Source organism: Mixophyes fleayi, chromosome 3 (assembly GCF_038048845.1).
Source record: "Mixophyes fleayi isolate aMixFle1 chromosome 3, aMixFle1.hap1, whole genome shotgun sequence".
Classification (NCBI taxonomy): Eukaryota; Metazoa; Chordata; class Amphibia; order Anura; family Limnodynastidae; genus Mixophyes; species Mixophyes fleayi.
This window is the reverse complement of record NC_134404.1, coordinates 146,998,468-147,016,861: the sequence shown is the minus strand read 5'-3', so window position 1 is coordinate 147,016,861 and position 18,394 is coordinate 146,998,468. Positions and strand designations below refer to the sequence as shown.

Below are 18,394 nucleotides of genomic sequence, written 5' to 3'. Positions count from 1 at the left end.
CTTGTAGTGAGTCGCAATCTGTCGCAAGTGTTAATTGCGTCCAAGATGCAGGCGGATTTGGAGCTTTCTGCACATGCGTGGTAGTGTTTTTCTGTTGGATGCGACTAAAAAGGACTTTGCGTCCGACTCTAAATGAGGTCCTCAGTGTTTAATGCTGTATGTAGTAGTAATTGTCAGGTGAAGAACCAAACAAAATGGTTTCTGGAACTAAATTGGACTCCTAGGCAGTCACGGACACAAAGGTCCAGCGATGGTGGCACACTAGGAAAGAGTGTCTGCCATCTTTAATTAAATAAATATTCGGAGATCTCCAGAATGGTTGTTAATGTGTGGAATGAGACACTTTAACTAGTTAGAAAACAATCTGTTTAGGCAAGAGACTACACAGTTAGGATTAACAGGGGAACGATTGCTGGAACGACCTGAGGGTAACGGCAGCTGCTACAAGTCGATTGGACTTTGGGTTATTCACCCTGTTACAATGTATATGTTGCATTTATCTTGCCTTGAGGTACGCTCCTAGAAGCAGACCAACTCTGTGGATTTTATTAGATATTTTATTGTCATTTAATAAATGGTATTATGCTATGATTTTATTTCTGTGCACATGTTTTATCGTTGGAGCATGCGGTGAAGTCAGCAGTCAGCATCCTCATGGAGCTTTGATTGATGTGCTGTGTTTAAAGAAACCAGTTTGTAAGCATACAGCTAAGGGGGGCCCCTTCACGTGGTTATCCTATACTTGACTATCTGGAACACACTTGGAAGAGGGTTTCTCTGCCTAATATTGTGGATACCCCATTCTACTGTTGGGACTTTACTGCTCTATGTCTATTTTAATTTTATGTTACAGCTTTCTGTTTGATGCTGGCATTCCTGATTGTGTGACCCTTTCAGCGCTGTAAGTGACCATTTTGTTGTACACATTTATGAGCCCACTAACACATAAGAAGATTTAAGCATTTTACATTTTTTAAACTACCAAATATAATGAACCATGTGACCTTATCCTATGGATGTGAGACCAGGCCTTTGACCATCTTACATCTTGCTTCCTATCACAGTGGGGCCTGAATGAACAGACCTATGCAATCTGACAGTACACAAATGTGTCCAGATTGCTCACAGAACCAAATGTTCTGTATATGGGCTTTAAGAACTATTTCACAATGTCTGTGATCATTATTTCACAATGTCTGTCAGCATTAGAATCACAGCACCACCTACAGTCGTACTGTGCACCTGCAGTACAATGAGGTTAATGCTACATGACCAACGTTTCTTTCACCTGTGTCCTAAAAAAATGAAAATAGAGAAAAACTTCTCTGCCACATTTTCAAAGCAAATACATATTAGAAACAGCTGCTCTGACTTAAAACATGTCATAAAAAATTGAGGACAAAATGAAACATTTTGGTACTTTCACTACTTCACTAGTTATTTGATATTGTGAGGGTTGAGTTATGTGAACTTTGCAAAACCTAAGATTTTATTTTCGTAGTGTGTTTTTCATACTAGAAATGTAATTTTAGATCAGGTTTGAATCAGAGCATGCTCAATTGTATTCTATTTAAAATGCAGAAAAACTCACTATACATTATCACTGAATCGCCAAATGCTGTATATCTATGTCACCGGTTGATTACAAAGATATTAACCGGTTGTTACAAAGATATATATATATATGTATGTATATATATATATATATATATATATATATATATATATATATATATATATATATATATATATGTATATGTATATAGGCTTTACTAAGAAACAAGGCAACACTTTTTTCATTTTGGGGTGCCAAGGTTTCAATTGACTTAAAACAGCAAATCCAAGAATTTAACGCATTTTTACATTAATATTCCAATAAGAAAAACTTTTGCTAGATAGCTGGAATTTTCCTTGCATCTTCTATTTCTCTCAGGTCTTTATGCTCTAAGTACCTACATTTTGCTCTCCTAGGGCCTTATGCAGACCCATGTGTAGTAGCCAGGATCCATCTCGGTCTGCTCTATGACTGTCTGGGCTTAGAGAGGTGGAACGGGGGTGGTAGTGGTCAAACCTAGCAATATAAAAGCAGGTTCACTCTCTTTACGTGCTATACTGAGTGGGAAATAGCCGCAGATAGGTCTCTAGGAGACTATCTGTTTTGCTGGTACATTTTCTTGGTACGAGATCTGTGCTAATGAGGATGTCAAATCAGCACAGACTTTGCTTTAGTAAAAAATTAGAAAATAAATAAAAAAGTCATGTACACTATAGCAGGAAAACTTGCAGCATGGGGTCCCCCTGCCATACCGCCAAACCAACCCTAGACTGGTCAGCATGGGGCTGGATTCTCTATGGAGATTGGGCCCGCAAAAATATTGTACCCACACCATAGGTTTACTACTGCTGATAGCACTAGTGCTCTTCCCACAACCCTTGGGCGGTGAGTGTGCATAATATTAAATTAGGAAATGTATAAATCCATTTTATTCTGCAATACTCAGGTATTCCCCTATATCACTGTAGATGTGCTGAGCTAATCCCTCATAGTGGCACAGTATAACGAGTACAGTTATATTTGGATATAGTCATTGTTATCAGGTACTCTCCTCCTAGCTATTTTCCCCTACCTGGGCAGCATTATATCATATTGATGCTCCAAGCCGTAATATTGTCTCTTACATGAATTACATTCCTTTGCTTCTGCACCTGTGGTTAAGACTTATTCATAGTTACCCTCTGTTAAATGTTGAGGTTACAGTTATATTAAAAATGTGTGCTTTTATTGAATTGACTTGTATTAATGTATTTTTTATAGCAATACAAATTAAGTATAACCAATTATGCTGATTATTTTCCTTGATAAGTTATGATGCTGTCACCAAAGAAAACCAGATGTACAACAAGTTTAATGCGATATACTGAATGGCAGATAAATTATTTACATTTGCTAATAGTTATTTTGTCATATAAACCTAAACATCACATTCAGGCAACTTCCATGTTGAATTTAGATCAGTATGGAAACACTGATAAGTAATTTCTCACTATTTGTATCCATCCAGTAAGTGGCCAATCTGCAGCACACACCAAGGTTCCCTAAGGTCATGCAAGAGACCTCAATAGTAAATAAATGTTTTCAGCATGTTGCTTTTATACTGAATGTTTCCTGATTCAGTTTGTGCTTAGTTGAAAAAAAAAAAGAGTTTTGGACATAAACTTTATAAACCTTTCAAGATTTGCAGTAAGCAGATCAGTTAACCATGTATGGGCAAGAACTGGCACATTGAACAAGGAAACTTGTATATCATTAAGAATACAATAAAATCAGTTGTATGAAGATTGTGCAAAATAACCTTGTCACAATGAAAGGTAAACTCCTTCCCCATACCATGGATAGTAGGAATGTTTTGGTATATAATGAAAACCCCAAATATAAAATGTATCCATGGATGGTAGAGCAAGTGTAGCAGTGTAACTATAACACTGGTACACTTGCAACACTCTTCATATAAATATATAAATAAATAAATACAGAACGTAGTTCTAATAGATCAGGCTCATCGGACTAGCTGACAGTGCTTGAACAAGTTATACAAAGGTAAATTTCCTTGGAGAGATCTGGATTCTGGAAACCATGAATAGATCTGTAGCTTCCTCTAGATTACCTGACATTTTACAGAATGGCAGATCTGTATAAAAGAAGAGATCATAGTGTAAGACCTTTTAATTATTTTGCGCCTTAAAACAATTAATAAAATGATATACCAGATATAAAATATATGTTACTTATCTCTATATATCTACACATAGAGATTGCAGCATTGGGGTCCAAGCTGTCAATTCTTGTGATGCGTATTGCATCACAAGACAGGGATCTCATTGGTTGAAGTTTGATACCCTATCTCCTGGTCTCAACATTGGAGGAGAAAATATTGAGATCATGAAACAAGGGGATAATACAAGAGACTTACACTAAAATGTGACAGCCATGGATCATTAATACAGAAACATAGAGTTTGATGGCAGAAAAGAACATATAGGTCAGTTTAGTCTGTCCTTTTTTGTGTGTCATTAGTTTAGATTTTTTGGGGGGTGTGGTTAGCTTCATTTGGGGGGGTTAAGTAGCTTAATTTGGGGTGTTGGTTTGTTTCCTTTATATTTTCTGTGTAAGCCTTCTCCATAGCAATATGCATTCTTGAATTCTTATGCTACATAAGTCCCCACCAACACCACAACTTTTGGCAGACTTCCATGGGTCTATCACCCATAACCTCCTAACACTCATTTTTGATGCCTTTTTGGCTTATCCCAAACTTACTATTTGCGCCGGTCAGTATAATGTGGCTCATCAATTTGGCATGTGATTGTATTGCTTAGCTTTTAAATCAATTTCCTGTGACTGGAGTTTGAAAACCCATTGCACAATGGTTTGTATCAGAATTCTGCATCTACGTGTCTTGCTAGGACATGCAGGGACTTGGTCCCCAATAACTGGAGAACCATAGGCTTTCATCCTCTTAACCTAAAATCTAGCTCTAGTTAGAGCATTTTGCAAAGGGGTCCAGGAGCATTTAGCTATACCACTGTTTTTTGCAGACTTAGTGCATGTAATGTCTCATTCAGGTCTAAGTACTGCCTACATGTGTCTCTTACATGTGTCCTACCTCACTTATTAAATAAAAGTTAAAACTCACTAAAATTGTTTGCTCCAACCTCTCATTCATATTAATCAATTTGACTATACAAGGGGACAAAAATATGTGTTTCAGTCATGTCTCATTTCAGTTTGAAGGGTGCAACCACATTTGAAAAAAAAAACATATCCCCTCTGTACAGAAAATATGTCCCGTCCCCCCCCATATACAGCAAACCGGGAGTTTCCCTTTGCCACAGGAATCTTCCATGGTAATTGAAACCTGGTGCCGGATGGCATGCAATGCTGCACTTTGCTGCAATGAAAACAATCGCAATGCAGGTTTTCTATAACTCTACAAGGGAGTGATTTGCACACGCTCAATATAGATCTCTATTGTACTCTATGGATAGACTTTATCAGCAAGCACTCCTAGCAGCAATACAAGCCAGCTCTTGGTTTCAGCTAAAAGGAGAAGGGCTGGGAAGGGGGAGATCCTGTAGGGAAACTTTCCCCCAGTTTTCTGTATAGGTGGGAGTATGTTTATGAGGGAAAGTTGTCAAAAAGTGGACAACCATTTTAATAGTTTACAGTACTTCAATTGCTTTTTAATGCATTTAACCACAACTGAGTCTTGCAGTCTTTCATGGATATGTTCCTTTGTTTATATATAAAAGCTAACCTTATTGTGAGCCTGGAAAGCTCTGCAAATTCGATGCCACCTCACTTAGTTCATATAAGTATGTGAGCTGTACCATTGTACTATCTGTTTATTTCCTTTTATATATTTGTTTCCTTACAGAAAATGTTTCTGCAATATTAATCGCCCTTTGTGAAAACTTTCTTTATTGTACAGAACAGTACATCTGGTAATGGGAAACTAATATATAGGGTATTCAGAATTCAGAGCGCAAGATGCTTTTGCCAATGAGGCAGCGAATATACAAAACATTGTTTACCCTGTCTAGTGAAGCTCACTTAATTGCCATGTATAAATATAAACTATTGAAAGAAGAGCATAAAATATGGAAAGATAATCAGGTAGAAAAGTAAACATGGGGGAAACGGGAGAGCAAACATGGAAAACAGATCAAGAGGGGAAGGCTGGGGTGGGGAAGGAATTTATTTCAATATATCTCTATTAAGAAGACTAAGAGAAAGAAAAGATAAGATACATCTATTTCGCCTGTATGAAATGTCTATGTGACTTTTGAGCCAACTGGGTTCTACACTGTTTTATCCCAAAACAGGGTCTAGGTAAAGGGATAAATGAGGATCGATAGCAGTTGTAGGGGTAATAACCATCATATCTCATGTCTCAATCCATTAATGAAGTATATGCGGCTCAATTAGTGGGAGGAGAGAGTTATGAATTGTAGAGTGTAGAGTCCTTGAAGTCTTACCATCTAAACCAGGTATCCCAAAAGCCTCGGTCGCCGGCCGCAGAAGTGATATCAACTGTATCCATAAATAAATCAATCGGCTATAGTTGGAGGAGAGGAGGATGGCCAAAGGATGGGGATCACTGCCTTATTGGCATTCCTAAGATGTTTTAAAAGGGTTTTTTTTATATCTGGAGATTGGCAACATTGACCAATTTAGAAGCCAAAACATTGGTCGAAATGGAACACCCGCACCAAGGATCATAGTACAGAGATACAACACAGTGTCCCAAAAGGGTTTTAATGTTGAGCACCCTCACCAAATATGAAGTGGATTGCCTGGTTCTTTAAGGCATCTCCAACACAAGTTGGATGCATCTATCCTCATCCTACTTATGTCCTATGCTCATCCTGAGTAGCATCTATCGAGTAGTTTAAGTTGTGTTTTAATTATGCATATGCTTAGAGATCTAGTCTATGTCGTCTGAAAAATGTTTATCAACTTACGCTCCTCCACATCATCATTTATTTATACAGCACCACTAATTCTGCACAGCTGTACAGAGAATTCACTCACATCAGTCCCTGCACCATCGGAGCTTACAGTCTAAATTCCGTAACACACACACACAGACAGACACACAGAGACTAGGGTCAATTTGTTAGCAGCCAATTAACCTACCAGTATGTTTTTGAAGAGTGGGAGGAAACCAGAGCACCCGGAGGAAACCCACGCAAATATGGGGAGAACATACAAACTCCACAAAGATAAGGCCATGGTCGGGACTTGAACTCTTGACCCCAGTGCTTTAAGGCTAAGCACTTAGCCAGAATGCTGCCAGTTAATGCTGACTGAATTCTCTGGTGTGTCTTCGCCATATCTGTTTGCATGTCATGTAGGAGCAGGCTGCAATATGTAAAATCAAAGTGCTCCTCAACTTCATGTCTAAGGTCCCTCTCCCAGGCTTTAGTTTACCATGGCAAAGAGTTGTACAAATCTTCAATAATAAGTTTGTTTAGTTTAGATATTGAGTAAGAAGAGTTATGTGGATCTGAACATAATTATTCAAATAGTGTGAGGTATCTGCGGGGCTCGTTAAGCATACCTTTTGAACCACGGAAGTAATGGAATTGTAAGTGTTTCCCCTCCTCCATCCCGGGAAGATTCCATTTTGCTTGTATTTCACTAAAAGGATGTCCTCCATTAGCACCCACCAGCTGGCCAACCAAGAAGACCTTTGCCTCCAGCCAGTTTTCAAAGCCATTTTTTTTCGCTTCTCACGTTGTTTGTGGAAAATATGTGTTGGTGTTTCATAAATAAAGTTCTTAAACCTGGGGGTAAATGTATTAATGTCCCTTTACAATGCAGCGCCGCTTTAAATTTAATCGCCGAAGATGCTGAACACGCCGGAGTTGAAGAATCCGGACATTAATACATTTACCCCCTGGTGGGAACTGAGCATTTGTTACAAATGGCATTAAGGGGGAGACCACTGAGGAAATAATTTTTCAGTACTTTGTTTTTTATAGCAACCAAGAGTAAGGGTAATTGATGGCTACAAGATCATAGGTAGAGTAAAGGTCCATGGGACAATTCCAGCTAGAACTCGCATGGATTGTTCTTCAATCTCTATCCATTGCTTCGCAGCCATGTCTCTGGTCCATTTCAATATCCTATTCAACAAAGTGGCTCGATAGTAGCTAGAGATGTGAGGGAGCTGGAGACCTCCTCTGTGTTTTGGTCTATAGAGTATTTCTTGCTTCAAATGAGGACTTTTACCACCCCAAATGAAGTCTCTTATCATAGTTTGGATGTCGGAGAGTCACTTGGGGGGTATGTGTATTGGTAACATCTGAAGGAGATATAGTATTTTAGGTAGCGAATTCATTTTGAGAATGTTGATCCCCCCAATTCAGGTCAAGTTCTTAGATTTCCAATCATTTAACTCCTTTGAAGAATTTGCACAACAGCGGTAAGAAATCAGCATGGAAAAGTTGACTTAAATATTTTGTGAATTGGACTCCCAGATATTTTATATGGAATTTAGCATGTTTCAGCCCCTCTATCACTTGTGACAGCGCTGTAAGATTTAGTGTTATGGTTACGGACTTGGAGTAATTTACTTTAAAATTAAACAATGTACCAAATTCTGTTCATTCAATTAACAAATTGAGGAGTGACAGCACTGGATTGGTAATTTTTAGCAAGCAGATGATCCACAAAAAGGGGCAAGTTTATATTCTTTATTTTTTACTCTAATTCCCATTATATCAGGGTTCGGTCTAATCAAAAACACAAGAGCTTCCAAGAGAGGATGGAATTGTCCCTCTTTTGTTGGATGTCATTTACTTGCAATGTTATGGCATAGACATTATCATCATGTATCGAGCTGCTGTCTTTTCAAAAGGCCATATTTAGACTTTTGTGGAAACATATATAATTTCATAACAATATAGCGCATTCAGTCTGAACCAGGCACATAAACATTCTGACCTTTATAAAGCTGTGCTTATGACTTGTGTCTGATTTATGCACATGGATACTAAACCTTGTAAAATGACCTAGAACAAGTATAGCACAATTTTATAGCAAAGATTTGTGTATTGACAAGGACAGCTGCTTTGTTACCATTAGCGCTGCATTGACGACTCTTAGGGGTATATTTACTAAACAGCGGGTATGAAAAAGTGAGGATGTCGCCTATAGCAACTAATCAGATTCTAGTTATCATTTAATTAGTAGATTCTACAAAATGACAGCTAGAATCTGATTGGTTGCTATAGGCAACATCTCCACGTTTTCAAACCCGCTGTTTAGTAAATATACCCCTTAATATACTTCCAATGTAGCTTTACTGAGGATTTTGGCAGTCTTAGTAATAGTTGATGTTGCTATACTTATTTATAAACACATGTACAGTATTACATTGGTCGTATATTTCAATGTACACATACAGAAAGTAACAATGAAAGCTTTAAAATTCTTATATCCTAATATAGTAGAAGCAGTGTAGTTTTTCCTTTCATTACAGCATTAAAAATGTTGCTTAAGGGATGCTCTTCACTATCTGCATAAAAAGAATAAGAATGGAACCATTACTGAAATGTAGGACATGCTTTCTCAGATCATGGCAATGCTCAGTGAGCAGATAGAGAACACTAATGCATTACTAATGTGTGTTCAAATGTAAAAAAAAAAGAGATTTCCATTGGGGGGGGGGGGGGGGGGGTATTTAGTTCTGATACTCTGGGCCATTTCTGGTTATTTAGCCACTTTTATTATTACCACATTTGTTATGACCTTGCACCCTATCTACCAGCTTTCTCAATTGGAGGTATATTAAAAAGGGTCATGCCCCGATCTGTCCAAACATTGCACAGATCTGACCAACCGACACTAAGCTCAGCCCATCTGTTTTGGAGGGACCACCCTCTTTCAGCCACCAAAATCTGCACAGTTCTGGGAAAGCCAGGACTGTTAGCAAGTATGTTTTACTTTAGGGGATAATCTATATTTGGAAAGGTGCCCATGTCAGGTCTGGCTGTCCAACTCCATTACCAGAAATGTGACAGATTTGGCCACACACACTGATATATAGGAGTTAGTCACTGATTGGGCTGAATTCCTGGACCCCACACACGCCCAAGTCTCAGGTAGTAGTGTGTTAAGGGTGACAGGCTGTCCCTTGTTTCTTCAACTTATAACATTTTGTCTTACTGCATACTTACCTACTTTTTCTAGCTTCCCTCCAAGAGATGCTAAGTGGAAGTATAAAAAGAAGAGGTGAGCGTGTTCTGATGAATTTATAGGCACCTGCAAGTGGGCTGGACAAGGTGGATGATACCGCTAATTGTGTAATCATCTCCCTGTCCATGCCTACCTATAATTGAAGAGGCAGTACAGGGGAAGGAGGGGGCATGTATAGGCATGCCCTTTACATGCCTTTACATGCCCCCTCTACATGAGGCCAACCTAGGACCTCATGTAGAATTGGACGCAGTTTCCATGTATTTTGCATCTAAACAAAAGACATTTTACAAAGTTATGTTGAGCTAGAGCTGATCATCATCATAATGAATTTGTAACTTAGACTAATTACCTATCTCATGACAGGCACATCTGAGTCTCAGTCTACATAAGTTGGAGTTACTCTAACAGGCATTTACATGCCCCCTCCATCCTCTGTTCTGCCTCTTCAATTATAAGTGACTGCAAGATGCGACTCAGTCTACATATGGCTGCAACAGTAACTAGTGCTTTGTGGGCATGCACAGAAGTAAAATGGGAATTATACACAGCATACTGCACTTTGCGTCCAACTCTACACAATTCCCTTAGTGTTCACTGTGGTGGGCCAAGCTTGATGACACAATTTGCATCATAACATTGCTAGCAGGATTTACATGCTGTCTCGAGTGTCTGGGAGATCTCATCTAATACGGAAGTCTCCTGACCAATCCAGGAGACTATATATATATTAAATATTAATTAAAAATACTACTAGAATATATTTCTTTGTATTATTAATATAGACTTTTGGATAAGGAGGAGGGACCATGGTTCACTCAGAAGATAAAGAGTGGGTTAGCACTAGAGATGGTCACTGTTTTGGTTTTGGATTCAGTTTTGGATCTGGATTACCGTCGTGTTTTGGTTTTGGTTTTGGTTTTGCAAAACCACCATTGCGTGTTTTGGTTTTGGTTTTGTTTGGTTTTGTTTTGCTATTTTTTTGGAAAATCCATGTTTTTGGGCCTAAATTAACCCAATTTAGTGCTCCAACTGTTTTAGAGACAAGTAATCTAATTGTTGAGGTAATAAATCATCCAAAAAAACTGTTTAATTCTTCGTTGGTAGGCCTTCATTTATTCTACACACAAAACAGATTGTCTTCCTCTCCATCTATGCATATTGGCAATGCAGCCATCGTCTTTGGATGTATATTACACCCTACACTTATAGTTAAATATGTAAAGAAATGGAAAAAGACAGTTTGCTTTCTGTCTCTATTTACTAAAAAGAGGGTACCACTGCACTAGGTATCGCTATTCCAGTATCAAAATATAATTATAAATGTTGGAATAATTTACTGGGTGGTGCACTATTACACAGATAGCTAATATTGAAGTATGAAGAGGATAGGAAGAGTTGTGTATTGGAAGGCACTCAGCGATCTTCTTGTTAAAAATAAAAAACTTTTACTTTATTGATATACTTTAAAATATTAATATATTCCTCCTAATTGAATAGCGAAATATTTAAGTGACTAAAGTGAATTAAAATAGCAAATTAAATTGCTATGCCCTGCTACTTATTATCAATATATATAAAGATAATCAGTATATAATAATCACTCCTATTATAATTATATTTGACTACCTAAGATACTATTGCAACTGGAAATGTATGCTGTGTGTACTATGGTCTCCTTGATTGGAACCAATGGTCATATGATTATAGTTGACACAATTTATAAGGTAATGAGCTTATATGTTGACTCAGACCTCTGATGATTATTTGACTGTAAGGAGCGCTTTATTATATAAGTATACCCCATATACAATCACACTTGTGAGCTTATATAAACATGAATGTTTATTGATGTGATTGTATATGGGGTATACTTATATAATAAAGCGCTCCTTACAGTCAAATAATCATCAGAGGTCTGAGTCAACATATAAGCTCATTACCTTGCTTTCTGTCTCTATAGGCCCCCCTCCACTTTTTTAAAAAACTAAAAATTCAGCCATTATAGACTGTACAATATTAATTGACATGGAGAAAGCTAGTTTGGTTTCTGTCTCTCTAGGCCCCCCTCCACTTGTATAAAATACCAAAAAATCCAGCCGTTATAGACTGCACAATATTAATTGACATGGAGAAAGCCAGTTTGGTTTCTGTCTCTCTAGGCCCCCCTCCACTTGTATAAAATACTAATAAATTCAGCCGTTATATACTGTACAATATAAATTGAAATGGACAAAGGCAGTTTGGTATCTGTCTGCATCAGATCCTCTCTCCACTAGGAGTAAAATAGAAAACTATTCAGCCGTTATATAATCTAGAATATAAATAGAAATTGAAAAAGGCAATTTGGTATCTGTCTGCATCATAATCATCAACATCATCATTAGCGCCCTCGTCGCCTACACAAATCTCCCCCTCATCCTCTTCTAATTCCAAAGTGGCATCCTCAATTTGTGTATCACCGGCTACACTCGGGCTATTAAGGCACACATCAGCAGAATGCTCACTATTAGACATCCCACTGTTGGATGGACTCTCCACAGGGATTGTTGTCATTTGTGAATCAGAGCAAATATTCTCCTGTAATGCCTCACTGTTATCTTGCAGCTCGGCTTTGACGCGTAACAGTAGTTGTGCACCAATTGTAGGCTGGGTAACTTTTTGGGATCTGCCACTAATAGCCAAAGGTGAAGGCCTCATTCTCTCTTTGCGACTGCGTGTGTAGAATGGCATGCATGCAATTTTTTTTTTATGGTCACTTAACTTTTGCTCAGTTACACTTCTTTTTCGCTTCAATACAGTAAAAAAATTTTTGGTTTTTGTTTTTTGCACTAATTTGGAAACACTCTGTTGTTTGACATCGCCTTGGCCAGATGACGTACTGGGAACACTAACATCAGGACTGGTGACAGAACCTGGTTGCTCATTCAGATCATATGTGGACTGCTTTGAATCCATTTTGAGCGCAAACCACTGGGGAGTGCTAAAAATTATTTGGTAGATACTGCTGACAGATATGACTTTTGACAGCCAGAAATATTAATGCACAATTAGGGAGGACACCCCAAAAGCACTGAGGAGTGCTAAAAATTATTTAGTAGATACTGCTGACAGATATGACTTTTGACAGCCAGAAATATTAATGCACAATTAGGGAGGACACCCCAAAAGCACTGAGGAGTGCTAAAAATTATTTAGTAGATACTGCTGACAGATATGACTTTTGACAGCCAGAAATATTAATGCACAATTAGGGAGGACACCCCAAAAGCACTGAGGAGTGCTAAAAATTATTTAGTATATACTGCTGACAGATATGACTTTTGACAGCCAGAAATATTAATGCACAATTAGGGAGGACACCCCAAAAGCACTGAGGAGTGCTAAAAATTATTTAGTATATACTGCTGACAGATATGACTTTTGACAGCCAGAAATATTAATGCACAATTAGAGAGGACACCCCAAAAGCACTGAGGAGTGCTAAAAATTATTTAGTAGATACTGCTGACAGATATGACTTTTGACAGCCAGAAATATTAATGCACAATTAGGGAGGACACCCCAAAAGCACTGAGGAGTGCTAAACATTATTTAGTAGATACTGCTGACAGATATGACTTTTGACAGCCAGAAATATTAATGCACAATTAGGGAGGACACCACAAAAGCACTGAGGAGTGCTAAAAATTATTTGGTAGATACTGCTGACAGATATGACTTTTGACAGCCAGAAATATTTATGCACAATTATGGGGGACACCCCAAAAGCGCTGGGGAGTGCCAAATATTAAGAAAAAATAATAAACCTCTATCCTCCTCTCTGCACTAGCGATTTTGGTTAGAGCAATTGCAAGAACAATATTGTATTCTCTGTCCCTGCTCTAATTAGCCTATGACTACACCCTGCTCTCTCCCTCTGTCAAATGGCGATGGATTGCTGTGGAGACGTGTATTTATAAAGTTGAAGTATCGCGAGAACCGAGCCCCGAGATCCGACGACGTCACGATGACGTTCGGCCTCGATTTGGATTCGGAACGGGCGGGAGAGTACCGAGCTGCTCAGCTCGGTACTCGGATACCCAAAGTTCGGGTGGGTTCGGTTCTCGGAGAACCGGACCCGCCCATCTCTAGTTAGCACTAAAAGCATGGGGTGTAAGATTTTTATTCCAGGTCTTGCTGGTTCTGATATGGAGACAAGGAACTTCCTGAGTATGCTCATATACGTGCTAATGTGTGTCGCAGCCATGTCACAGTCTAAGTTTACATCCTGTCCACTTGATTCTGATGAATTTAGAAGGAATTTCAATAAGAAAGGGTGGTTGCCTGAATGTCTGCACACATTATATCATCTATGGAGAATGTGGAATTGCTTATTTACTACTGACTCATATAGTGCACCATTAGAAAAATCATTTTATTGGTATGATTCTATACAGTAGTTGATGGGCTTCATTCCAAGGCTTGTATCTTTTTTTTACATGAAAATTCATTAGAATAGCACATACATGCAACACTGGCCTTACTAATAATTCATACCATAATAGGAGCAACGACAAAGTTATTGTTCAGATATGGTGTGTACGCTCCCATGATCATGTTTTATCATATCAGAACACATTGCATGCGTTGATTTGGTTTTCTAAACGTCCTAAAAATTACTACCAACGATGCTTCGATGACGGGCAAATGTGAAAGTGTGTACTCTCTCACGACCAGCAGCGGAGGCACATATCTGTAGAGTGTATGCAGAGTCACAATCTTTTCAGCAGATGGTTATGAGAGATGAAGATCACAGACTTGAAGGTAAATTGTGTAGGTGTGTATGCATGAATAACCTTCTGAAACATATCTAACACATTTTGGACCACAAGATGCCCTAATATATTTGCGTCCCTCCAATCTCTCCTTTGTCAGTTCTGAAATGCCACAATTCAAAAAACTTTGCAATAGGCTATTTAGACATTTATGTCTGAATGTAATTAGACATTTCATTTTCACAGTTTGTTATATGGAGTAAGAGGGAAAGAGATGAATATAATAATTACTTGAGGATTATAATATACTCTCTAAATTAGCACTTGCCAGTGTTCAAAAGTTCAGGAAGTTGGATACTTACCTGGTACAGTCTGTTGTCTCCACATCACAATACTATTACTCTGACAAGGGCCAGGCATATATGGTCTTTTGGACCAACCCTTCATTAATTAAAACATCTACATTTTTCTCCTCAAATACTGTGAAGTTTAGCTAATTTATGTTTAGATTTCTTTTGAGAACAAGGGGATATCTAGATTGTTTTTATTACATATGTTACATTTGTGTGTTTGACGCATTTTACTACCCTGGTAGAAGTGCAGAATGCTTCCCATTGGAAGTATAGGATGAGGCTGGAGCAAAGTCAGAGGACATGGGAAAATGTTGAGCACCCTCCCGGAATACAGGTAACACACCTCTTCATCTAGGTCAGGAAATAGGTGCGTGGTATCACTAAGCAGCATGTGCACTGGGGTTTTGCACTTTCGTAACTGAGACTTTGGTTATGCTAAGTCTCCTTCTTGTATTACTATCAAATTCACCCACCTGTGCTCAGAAGGGAGACCAGAGTCCCCTCATTTGAAGGGTTGAAGTCTTCAGATCTGATCAAACCAGGTGATCTTCTTGTTTTCTCTTTCAAAGATAAAATAAAATAATTTGCAAATGAAATAAAATTAAATTGAACTATTTTAGGAAATGTGTTTATACCTACATTATTGACATATACTTGGACTCAGGGAGGGGAAATTGTAACTTACTACTATAAATATTGAATACCCTTTCTGAAATAATAAATATCTGGGTCACTGTAAAACATCAAAAATATATTTTTGTGTCATTTAAAAACAATAAATCTGTCTGAATTAGGTGTAACTCTCATTTTATAAAAAATATTTAGTTTCACAAATTGTCTACATATTCTCTGTATCTTTACTACTTCCAAAGTACATATGAAGCAGGGTTGCTTTAAAGACATGGTGCAACTTGTGCCAAGTTGCACCATATACATTCTATGATAGCGGGCACAACCAGTATGGCACAATCCAGCGCATGTTCTCCATGCTATCTTGTTGAACTTAACACATCTCTAAGGATCATTTAATAGATAAATTACAAATAAATCTTAATTTTAAGTAACAATAAGGAGGCTGTCAAGTAATTCTTCCTGGGAAAGGGAATGGCTGCCATTGGATGCTCTGTGGTCCATTTTAATCATGTGAGATTAGTTATTTATTTAAGTTAGTTAAGTTGGTTTTTATTAGAAAATATATGTTTACTGAGGGAGAGATGGACGCAAATAGAGTTTTTTGTGCATAATGCACTTTTTCTTTTTGACTATGCCCCCAAAGCACTAGTTTCGGTTATGACCCTATGTAGACTGAATTGCATCTTGGGATTCTGGTTGCTTACAGCCCCTTACGGTTGAACAGGCGAAACGGGGGAAGGAAGGGACATGTAAGGGAGCGTTGGAGCAAATACGACTAATGTAGACTGAGACTCACATGTATACCCACCTGTCAGGAGACATGAAACTGCGGGTGCTTTTTCACTAGTAAAAGTTACGAACTGGTGATGATGATGATAAGCTTAGATGTGTCCAGCTCTGTCTACCTTTGTATATTGAGCTATACACCTTGTGTCTTTTTTAGACAGAAATTATGTCCAACTGTACATGAGGCCCTGCAGCTCTATCTCAGATTTGCAGCTTATCAGCATGGGTTACTGAAATAGAAAAGAATTGTAATAGGTATCACAAACAATGAATAAATTTGTAGAAGAAGATTTTCTTCCTCCAGAGTTCAAAGACAGGCAACATGGTTAATTCTCACAGTTGGCAGAAGAGATTGAAGGAAGCTATAGATTTCATATTTCCAGAAGAGATACCAAATAGTGGGAGAGGTACAGTAAATTGTCTGAAGATTTTAATAATTTGAGAATATTGCTTGAAAAACAGACATAAGTCTGGTGTAATAGAACGCTATTGAAACGCTCTATGACCCCACAGGATCTCAGTCTGAAAATATAAGCCAGTGTTGGCTAACCTGTGACACTCCAGGTGTTGTGAAACTGCAAGTCCCAGCACGGTGACTAAGTGGTTAGCACTTCTGCCTTACAGCCCTGGGGTCATGAGTTCAATTTCTGACCATGGCCTTATCTGTGAGGAGTTTGTATGTTCTCTCCGTGTTTGTGTGGGTTTCCTCCAGGTGCTCCGGTTTCCTCCCACACTCACAAAAACATATTGGTAGGTTAATTGGCTTCTAACAAATTGACCCTAGTCTGTGCCTGTGTCTCTGGCTGTGTGTGTGCTAGAGAATTTAGACTGTAAGCCCCAATGGGGCAGGGACTGATGTGAGTGAACTCTCTGTACAGCGCTGCGGAATTAATAGCGCTATATAAATAAATGATAATAATAATAATAGTTAGTTGAGTCTTTATACTTCAAGTGATAATACACTAATTAGCGTGAATATACTGTTCATGAACGTTGCCAAGTTATAACATTGTAGCACGAACTACCTTCATTCAGAAAATTCTCCTGTGAACTATGGCACATTCAAGCAAGTCAGTGTTATTGGTGCAGTATGATTGGGAATAGAACACGGGCTGCTGAATAAGCTTTTGCTGTTTTAGACTTTCAAACACAAGAGCTAGCCGAGATTCTAACCTCTATGAGTTGCAGTCTGAAGCCTGGAATGATGCCAGCTGTATTTGCACTGTGTGTTCCTAAACAGTGTTAGTTTTTTCCATTATGAGATTACTATGTGTTTAGACTTCATAAGGGGTCCGACTGCATTGGGATTGTAACTTTTTCTTTGCAGTGGGATAGGAAATTGAAGATACTCTGTATATCCCTGATATAAATACATGCTACAAATTAACATAAGGAGAAAAGAAGTGAATAGGATGACAGTAATGTCTCACAGGTAATACAGAGGATAAGGTGATAGCTTCCCAAGTTGCAATATTGTAGCACAAAGTACTTTCCTTTTTAAACATTTTCCTATGAGCCACAGTACAATTAAGTCAGTGTTAGTGTTGTGGTAAGATGGGAAACAGCTTCCTCTGTTATAAATATCTGATGTGTCTAATCGTAACAATTACGGGAGCAGTAACAGAGGGGTGGGGGTGAATTATTAATTAGCTTATCTATGGAGCGTACATTGTAACCATGCAATTAGAAGGAGATAAACACAATAAACTGTTAATGAACTGTAATAAAAATGTAATGAATAAATAGTGCCTCCAAGGCAGAATATTTTTATGTAAAGAACTCCATTATATTCTGGGTAGAGCCTCCCTACATACAAATATAGCATGGTGGCACAGCACTTCTGCCTCACACCGCTGGGCGATATGGGGGCTCTGATTACCTCCACAACATATTGGTAGGTTAATTGGCTGCTGACAATATTGCCCCTAGTCTGTATGTGTGTGTGTTAGGGTTTTTAGACTGTAAGCTCCAATGAAGCAGGGCCTGATGTGAATGTGAAAGATGATCTCTCTACAGTGTTGCGGGATTGGTGGGGCTATATCAGTGTTGGCTAACCTGTGACACTCCAGGTATTGTGAAACTACAAGTCCCAGCATGCTTTG

At 38.3% G+C, this 18,394-nt stretch overlaps 1 protein-coding gene and 1 long non-coding RNA gene across 2 annotated transcripts in view; one reads left to right on the top strand and one right to left on the bottom strand.

Annotated features, from left to right (window-relative positions):
• BMP5 (bone morphogenetic protein 5) overlaps window positions 1–18,394 on the top strand; it is a 138,875-nt gene that overhangs the window by 9,308 nt on the left and 111,173 nt on the right. The window lies entirely within an intron of this gene.
• On the bottom strand, window positions 3,565–16,485 carry LOC142144101 (uncharacterized). Its single transcript, XR_012689653.1, has 3 exons — window positions 16,315–16,485; window positions 15,347–15,433; window positions 3,565–3,689 (listed from the first exon to the last, which is right to left on the bottom strand). It is a non-coding gene; the product is annotated as an uncharacterized LOC142144101 (long non-coding RNA).